This window comes from Dasypus novemcinctus, chromosome 24 (genome assembly GCF_030445035.2).
Source record: "Dasypus novemcinctus isolate mDasNov1 chromosome 24, mDasNov1.1.hap2, whole genome shotgun sequence".
NCBI classification, from domain to species: domain Eukaryota; kingdom Metazoa; phylum Chordata; class Mammalia; order Cingulata; family Dasypodidae; genus Dasypus; species Dasypus novemcinctus.
In genome coordinates, this window is record NC_080696.1 from 30,777,292 (window position 1) to 30,786,373 (window position 9,082).

Here is a 9,082-nt window from a genome sequence, read left to right on the forward strand (position 1 = left end):
AAATGGGAATTCTCTTTCTCAATGCTAAAATCACTTCTTTTTTTTTTTTTTAAGATTTATTTATTTATATTATTTATTTATTTCTCTCCCCTTCACCCTCCCCCCCACCCTGTTCTCTGTGTCTATTTGCTACGTCTTCTTTGTCCGCTTCTGTTGTTGTCAGTGGCACGGGAATCTGTGCTTCTCTTTGTTGTGTCATCTTGCTGTGTCAGCTCTCCATGTGTGCAGCGCCATTCCTGTGCAGGCTACACTTTCTTTCACGCTGGGCAGCTCTCCTTACAGGCTGCACTCCTGCGCATGGGGCTTCCCTATGCAGGGGACACCCCTGTGTGGCAGGGCACTCCTTGTGCACATCAGCACTGCGCATGGGCCAGTTCCACACAGGTCAAGGAGGCCTGGGGTTTGAACCGCAGACCTCCCATGTGGTAGGCGGATGCCCTAACCACTGTGCCAAGTCCGCAACCTCACTTCTCCTTTTAAGACCTTCAACTGATGGATGAGACATCACTCATTGCTGATGACAATCTCCTCAGTTGATTGTAGATATAACCAGACCAGAGTCTATGCAATTAACTCACTGATGATTAAAGTCCATGCAATGCCCTTCTATTACAATTAGCCCAGTGCTTGCTTGACCAAACGACTGGCAGCATTACCTGGTCAAGTTAACACATTAGCCTAACCAACAAATCAAGAGAAAAAGGTAGAATCACAGGGATTTTTTATGTTCTATCCTCAGAAGTCACACAGTATCATTTCTGCTGTAGTCACAAGTCTTTCCAGGTTCAGGGGGAGGCAACACGTGCCCACTCCTCCATAGGTAAAATGTCAAAGAGCATGTGGGAGAAGGGATATTGTTGCAGTCAACTCTGGAAAATAAACTCTGTCATCATTCAAAAGAGAGACTGGGATTCTAGTAACAGATGCTAGAGGGAACATTCTGGATAGTTCCTTGTCCAGGGCCCAGCATGAGCTCTGTTGTAACTCTCAGAGGAAGAAATAAAAAAGCAGAATAATACCGTCTTAAGGGAAGAGAGAAATTTGTCATGTTACATAGCAATCCAACCCTGTCTCTGACTTCTCCTTTGGTTCTACCGCTTTTTTTTTTTTTTCACCTTTAAAACTTTTTTATTGACTTTGTAATAATATTACATTAAAATATATATATATATGTGAGGTCCCATTCAACCCCACCTCCCCACCCCCTCTCTCCCCCCCCCAACAACACTCTACCGCTTCTAATTACTAAGAGTCAGCGACTGGAAAGGTGAGGATTGAGAGAAGTGGGGAAACTAAGTCACAGTAGGCAGTTCTGCTCAGAGGTGAAAAGAGGAGATGCATCCATGGTGTGGGAGTTTCTCCAGGGTCTCCACTTCCTTCTCCCCAGAGCTGGCCCCAGGCCCCAGGCAGGGAACGGAGGCACCCCTCCTCTTCCTGGCTGTGTTTCTGGTGTGTTGCTCTCCCTGCAGGATGATACCTCAAGGAACTCTCCCTGTCTCCAAGCCTCCTCTATTCTCTAAAACAGGTGACAACCACCTCCAAAGAATAGATGCCTTATTCACCAAAAGCCACTTGGAGGAGAAACGAGGGCTCCTTGCACTCTGGGCAGGGAGTGATAACAAAGCCAAGGGCCCCCTCACTCACTGCCTCAGGCTCATTTTTCCCACTAACACCTCTGGGGGATTAAGGCCCATTCCCTTGAGACCTCTATTAAAATGCAGTGCTGCCCCTAGGAGCTCTATTTCTGACTCCAGTTGTGCAGCTTATCTAAACCCAGAGGTTTGACTGTTACAAAAGCTGAACATCCCCTCCACTATGGCTAGGTTCTAGGGAAGAACTTTCACTCAGCCAGTGTTCCCAGGCTTCTGTGTAAGGAAGGGCCACCAACGCCCCTGAGATGACCCCTGAGACACGGACAAAGCTTTGGAACAGGAGGGGACTGCCAGAGTCTCTCCGAATACCTCGGAACCTGTAAATCAATAACTTCTTGACTTCTGACTGATTCCCATTGCACAATCTAGAAGCAGGAACTGTTGTAATTCCTCTCATTACAGCCACTTCCTTTTACATTATGGGGACAAGGCTTCACTTCACTCTACAGAGCACATCTGTGGTTTCCCCAGGAAAACTTAAGGACAGAGTAGGTTCCATGATGCCTGTCCCTGCCTCACCGCCTCGCCTGCCTCTGCTTTCCTTGCTTCTGCCTCTGCTGTTGGGAATCACAGGTGAGTGTGGCTGCCCCCAGATACCACTGTGCAGGGATGCTTGCCTGGCTTAGCAGCGGTACCATTTCCCCAGTGGGAAAATGGTGTAAACAAATCCTGTTGGAATTCTTATTTCTTGGAGAGATACTTTCCTCTCCCACCCAGGTCAGGCAGGATTTGTCCATCCAGACATCCTCAGTGACAGGGTCTCTAGTCCCTCCTCACCTCCCATACCCTTGACACTCTCTGAAGGCTCATGAACCCCTGGGGCTTGATTTGCAGGACTCGATGCCATCCTAAGGGAGGAGGTAGGGTGCAGCATCTGATTCCTCAGTCCTGCTGAAGACCACAAAACCCAGGAGACAGGACTGCCATAATTACAATAAACGTGTGTGCATGTGTGTGTGAGAGAGAAACAGAAAGAAGTTCTGTATGTGCAATGTAGAACTATTAGAGGAACAATTGGTACAGCATGCTTTTTTTCAAAAGGTTTACTTTTTATTTTGTTTATTTCCCCCCACTGCTCTCATTTCTTGTGCTCGCTGTCTGCTCTCTCTGTCCATTCTCTGTGTGCTTGTCTTCTCTTTAGGAGGCACTGGGAACTGAACCTGGGATCTCCCATGTGGGAGGCACTCAGTCTCTTGAGGTACCTCAGCTCCCTGCTTTGTTGTGTCTCTCATTGTCTTTCCTCTTTGTGTCTCCTTGTTGCATCATTTTATTGCATCAGTTCACCACACCTGCCCGTTGTACCAGCTCACTACCTTGATTGTCATCTCCAGGAGGCACTGGAAACTGAACCTGGGACCTCCCATGTGGTAAACAGGAGCTCAACCCCTTGAGCCACATCCTCTTCCCTAGCATGCTTTTTTAGACTATTCAGTCACCCAATATCCTAGGATTCTGTTCTTTTTTTTTTTCCAATATATTTTTAAGATTTTATTTCATTTTTCTTTTTTTTTTCTTCACCCCCACCCACCCCAGTTTTCTGCTCTCTGTGTCCATTCGCTGTGCGTTCTTCCTTTGTCCGCTTCTGTTGTTGTCAGCGGCACTGGGAATCTGTGTTTCTTTTTGTTGGGTCATCTTGCTGCGTCAGCTCTCCGTGTGTGTGGCACCATCCCTGGGCAGGCTGAATTTTCCTCTGTGCTGGGTGGCTCTCCCCACGGGGCGCACTCCTTGGGCGTGGGGCTCCCCCAAGCGGGGAACACCCCTGCGTGGCACCGCACTCCCTGCGCACATCAGCACTGCGCGTGGGCCAGCTCCACACGGGTCAGGGAGGCCCGGGGTCTGAACCGCGGACCTCCCATATGGTAGACGGACGCCCCATCCACTGGGCCAAGTCTGCTTCCCAGGATTCTGTTCTTGATGCAAGAGTTTCTCCTCCCTCCCATTCCCTTCTCCCAGAGCTGGTTCCAGACCTGGGACAGACAGGAGAGGCACCCCTCTTCCTCCTGGCCACGTTAACATCTTAATTAAGAGGCCATGTAGTTAAGTAGCTGAAAGTACATCTTTTTGAAACCAGACTTCAGGGTTCAAATCCAAGTTTCAGCCCTTATAAGTTATCTGACTTTGAACAAGTTATTCAGGCTCTCTGTGCCTCTGTTTTCTTGTCTCTAAAATGGAGATAAATAATAATGCATTTCTAAAAGGATTGTGGTAAAAATTAAGCAAGTTAGTTCATTTATTTGAGAATCTAGTGTAATGCACGGCCCATAGCAGGCTTCGTGTGAGTTCCGGCTGTTCTATCTAGCCTAAATGCAAATACAAACACATGAAAAAAGTCCTTCTGAGTGTGGCCATGACAGACTGTGTCCTTGACTAGCCCATGTCTTCATTCCAAACTCGTAGCAATCGTGGGAAATAGGAATGATCTGTCATGTTTAGCAAAAGAGGAAATGGAAAGCAAAGGAAAGGAGTGGCCTTGCAGAGTCACCTCAGAGTAGAGCTGGGCCACGAATCCAGGTCAACCTGGACCCCAGGCCAAGACAGGGAGGACCCTCACTCAGAAGTCTTTAGAGGAGCCAGGTCACACCCTGTTTCTCTAAGGTTTTCTCATTTCACTCTCACAGCAAAACTGCAAGAGTTTTCCATGAATATATACAGTTTCATCATGTATATATTGTATTCATAGGAAAATGGAGACTCCATGAGGCTAAAAATTTTCTCAAAGTTAAACAGCAAGTAAGCAGTAAGTAAAGGAGGCATTTCAACCCAATTGAAGAGATTCCATAAGCTCTTGCTTGAACCTCTTCATAAGCTGCCTCCACATATAATGAATTTTTAAGAAAAATAGGATTATACTAAATTTGTTTTATTTTCTGCTCTTTCACTTAATAATAAATTAGGGACATTTTTTTCCATGCCTGTATATATATATACATATATATATGTATTTATGTCATTGTCAATACATGCATCCCCAATAATATTTCTAAATTATCATTTTTAATAGCTACCTAGTTTTCTATTGTGTGGGTATACTATCATTTGTTTAACTAATTCCCTATTCTTAGTCATGTGCCTTGCATCAAGCTTCTCTCAATTGTAAATACACTATGTCCATAAATATAATATATGTATCTGATCATTTCTTTTGAATAAGCACCCAGAAAAGGAATTGCTAGGTCAAAAGAAATAAGTGCATTTCAAAGGCTTTTGAAATATAGAGCTTCCCGATAAAATCTCAGTCTCTCAATGTTATTAATACATCATACCAACATACATCATACCAACAGCAGCAAGGACAGGAGGAATTTTGAACATCTGTAGTCATAACAGATTGGTTATTCTTTTCCCCCTACTTGTTAAAACATAGGTTATCAAGTGGATGCATGCCATAGAGACAGGACTATGATGCTATACTGACCTCTGCAATGGTTATATGGGTTTATAGTCCCACCAGCAGGAGGTGGGATTGCCTGCTTACCCACACCTTTGGCAACACTAAGAATTGGCAATCTTTTTTCATTTTTTTTTTCTTGCCCTCGCTCCGCCCCTGCCCTGCTGTTTTTCTTTTGCTGTCTATGCCCATTTGCTGTGTGATCCTCTGTATCTATCTCTCATTTTTGTCTTTTCTTCTCATCTTTCTCCTCTAGGATTCAGAGGGATTTGATCCTGGGAACCTCTGCTGTGGAGAGAGGTTCCCCATCAATTGCACCACCTCAGTTCCTGGTCTCTGCTGTACTTCACTTTGACTCTCCCCTTCATCTCTCTTTTGTTGCATCATCATCTTGCTGCATGACTCACTTGCACAGGCACTGGATCACCATGCATGTACTCATGCAGCCACCCAGCTCACCACATTGGGCACTGGCTCACTGCACAGGCAAGCTTTCTCTTCTTTTTCACCAGGAGGTCCTAGCAAATGAACCCAGGTCCCTCCATATGGTAGGTGGAGACCTTATCACTTGAGCCACATCTGCTTCCCCTTTTTTCATTTTTGTCAAGGTAATATTTTTTAAACTGTATATTCTTAGCTTACAGAAAGGAGACATTTTATTTTATTTTATTCTTATTATATTATAGGTATGCTAAATAATCCAAACAGGGAAGAAATGTGCAAGTAAACAATGTAAGTCCCATTTCCCATCTCACTCCTTGGAGGTAACTTTAAGAGTCTTGCTTGTTTTCTTTCAGATAGCTTTTTGCCATGGACAAAAAATGGCACCTTTATTAGAGCAGGTGTAGTTTAGTGGTTGAACACCGCTTCACTTATATGAGGTCCTGAGTTCAATCCCTGGTGACTCCCCAAAAAATAAAGCAAGATAAAATAAAATAAAATAGCACCTTTATCATATAGAAAATCTACAGGTTTCCTTAAGTCCAATTCTATGCTTCTCTATTTTATTGTCTTCTATTTCATTGTCCTCTCTGCTTGCCTTGGTAACAACAGCTCTATAGTTACAGCCTTACATTATGCATCAATATTTCATTTGCAGAGACCTGCAATCATTTTTTTTTAACTTTTCCAGCTACTGTGTCTTAGACTTTGGCATTTCACTTCTGGTTTAAATGTGCATTTTACTGGTTTGCTAGAGTTGTTGAACATCTTTTCTCTTGTGATTTTTCTGTCTGTAGCCTTTGCAAGGGCTGTGTCTTGCCTGTGTGGCCCTCTCAGCAACCAGTCCAGCAATTAGCCTCTACTAGAATTTAATAAAAGAAATAGAAAGAAAAGATTAATGATATTTCAACTTCAATCTGTACCCAGGCACCTGGACCCCAGCCACAGCACTAGCCGGGCTAAGGCCAGGGCCTTGGGAGTTGACTTGTGTTTCCTTCTAGGAGTGGCAGGGCAGGAGGAGGAGCTGCAGGTGATTCAGCCTGAGAAGTCAATGTCCATCAAAGCCGGAGACTCAGTCACTCTGCCCTGCATCTTGTCGTCTCTGCGCCCTGCAGGACCCATCAAGTGGTTCAGGGGGGCTGGGCCAGGCCAGGAATTAATCTACGATTTCAAAGGAGGCCACTTCCCCCGAGTAACAAATGTTGCAGATGCAACAAGGGCAAACAACACGAACTTTTCCATCCGCATCAAGGACTTAACAACTAAGGATTCTGGCACCTACTACTGTGTGAAGTTCAGGAAAGGGGCCCCAGACATGAAGTACAAGTCTGGCCCAGGTACCGGGGTGTCTGTGAATGGTGAGTCCAGATCCATGAAAATCCAACCCATTTTTCTAAGACAAATTATAACCCCTAGGGCCTCAACCCAGATTTCCCCCTTTGTCAGCCTTGTGCCAAGAATAAATACAGATGAGGATAGGGAGAGGTCATGGTGAAGGAAAATCTCACAGGTATATATCAACCAAATCCTAACCCTTTAGAATCGGATGGCTTCCAAAGGGCCACAAAAGGAGCAGGAAATAAGAGTGGATGAAAGTACAGACTCCAGGGCCAGATGGTCTGGGTTCAACCTCTGGGTCTGCCATTTACAAGTGGTGTGATCTAAAGTGAGTGTGTTAACTCTTCTATGACTCAATTTCCTCATCTGTCAGATAAGGATAATAACAGTACCCACCTTGGAGAATTGTTGTGAGGATTATAAATGTAAATGAGTTTGCAAGTGTAAAATGCTTAGAAGAGTGCTTTTTCCATATAATTAGTATATGTTGTCAATATTCAGGATATCAAAACCAGTTAGACTTCAAAACATAATTTTAAAAGCCTGGAACCACAGAATCTCAGAAACAAAGAATGTTAGAATTATTGAGGCAGAACATTGTAAGAATCATATTTTTAATGTAGAATAAGCAATCACTATCTCTCTTAAATTGCGACCTTGATTTCAGTAAGGAATTCTTGATTTCTAAAAGGGAAAAATGTCCTGCATATTCTTGGATTTGGTCCTGACTGGCACAACCATGACTGAAGATAGAGCCTGCTGGACTCTCAACAGCATTCCTTTAAGGAAAGCCCAGGAAGGCCTGTTTGTATTAATGAATTAATTGTTATAAAATTTTTTTCTTAAAAAAATGAGTGTGATAATTTACAGAACAATAAAGCCATAAAAGTAAATATTGACAGAATTTTAAAATTGTAAGCAATTTAACAGCTTATGACCAAGGGGGGAAAAAAAACATGGTAGGCAATCCTTGGGGACAAAGAGAACATCATAAATTATATAAGTTTCAAGTATTGAAAACAGAAAGCAAGTCATAAATAAAGCACTGCCAATGAGATCAGCATCAGATGTTTTAAGGGCTACACTGGAAGACAGAAAGCAAGGATCAGTACTTTCAAAATTCTGAGGGAAGTGGAGCAGGTGTAGCTCAATAGTTGAGTGTGTACTTCACATGTATGAGGTCCTGGGTTCAATACTCAATATCTCCTAAAAAAAAAAATTCTGAGGGAAGGCTTTGTCAAGAAGGTAAAAAGAAAGCCCATATCAAATGGGAAAAAAAAATTGGAAACCACATATTCCAAAAGGGTTTGATTTCCATGCTATATAAAGAGATCATACAACTCAATGACAAAAGGGCAAGCGATCCAATTTTAAAATGCGCAAAAGACTTAAATAGACATTTTTCCAGAGAGGAAATTAAAATGGCCAAAAAGCACATGAAAAAAAAAACGCTCAGTATCAGTAGCTATTAGGAAAATGCAAATCAAAACAACAATATCATAGAATGGCCATTTTTTAAAAAATAGAAAACTACAAGTGCTGGAGAGGATATGGAGAAATAGGAACACTCCTTCACTGTTGGTGGGAATGTAGCAGGATGCAACCTCTGTGGAAGACAGTTTGGTGGTTCCTCAAGAAGCTAAATAAAGAAACTCTGTATGATCTGGCAATCCCTCTACTAGGAATATCTCCAGAAGAACTGAAAACAGGGATGCAAACAGACATTTGCACATAAATGTCCATAGCAGCATTACTCACAATTGCCAAAAGATGGAAATAACCCAAGTGTCCATCAACCAATGAATGTATAAACATAGTGTGATATGTACAGATGATGGAATATTGTGCTGCTGTAAGAAGAAATGAAATTGGAACATATGACAATATGGATGAACCTTGAGAACATTATGCAGAGTGAAATAAGCCAGACACAAAGGACAAATAGTGTATGTTCTCACTAATATGAACTAAATACAAAGAAAAAACACATTGAGTTAAAATCTAGAGCATAGCATCCATGTGGAATCTGAGCCCCCTCTTGATATAGATGTGGAGTAAACACGACCATTCCAAGGTCCACAGGATGGAGGAATAGAGTATGGATTGGAGTGGACTTACTGATAATCTATTCATGAATTATTGTGATTAGTAATCAAAGAAAATGAGGCATTGGTGTGGAGAAAGTGGCCATGGTGGCTGCTGGGTGTAGGGAGTAGGAGGAAGAGATGAGATGTGGAGGCATTTTCGGGACTTGGAGTTGTCC

The 9,082-nt window shown here is 43.0% G+C and overlaps 1 non-coding gene across 1 annotated transcript; it reads left to right on the forward strand.

The window, feature by feature from the left end:
• The first annotated feature begins 2,082 nt into the window (after positions 1 to 2,082).
• LOC101443247 (uncharacterized) lies at positions 2,083 to 8,462 on the forward strand. The gene is made up of 3 exons (XR_011647395.1): positions 2,083 to 2,225; positions 6,483 to 6,839; positions 7,511 to 8,462. It is a non-coding gene; the product is annotated as an uncharacterized protein (transcript).
• The last annotated feature ends 620 nt before the right edge of the window (positions 8,463 to 9,082 follow it).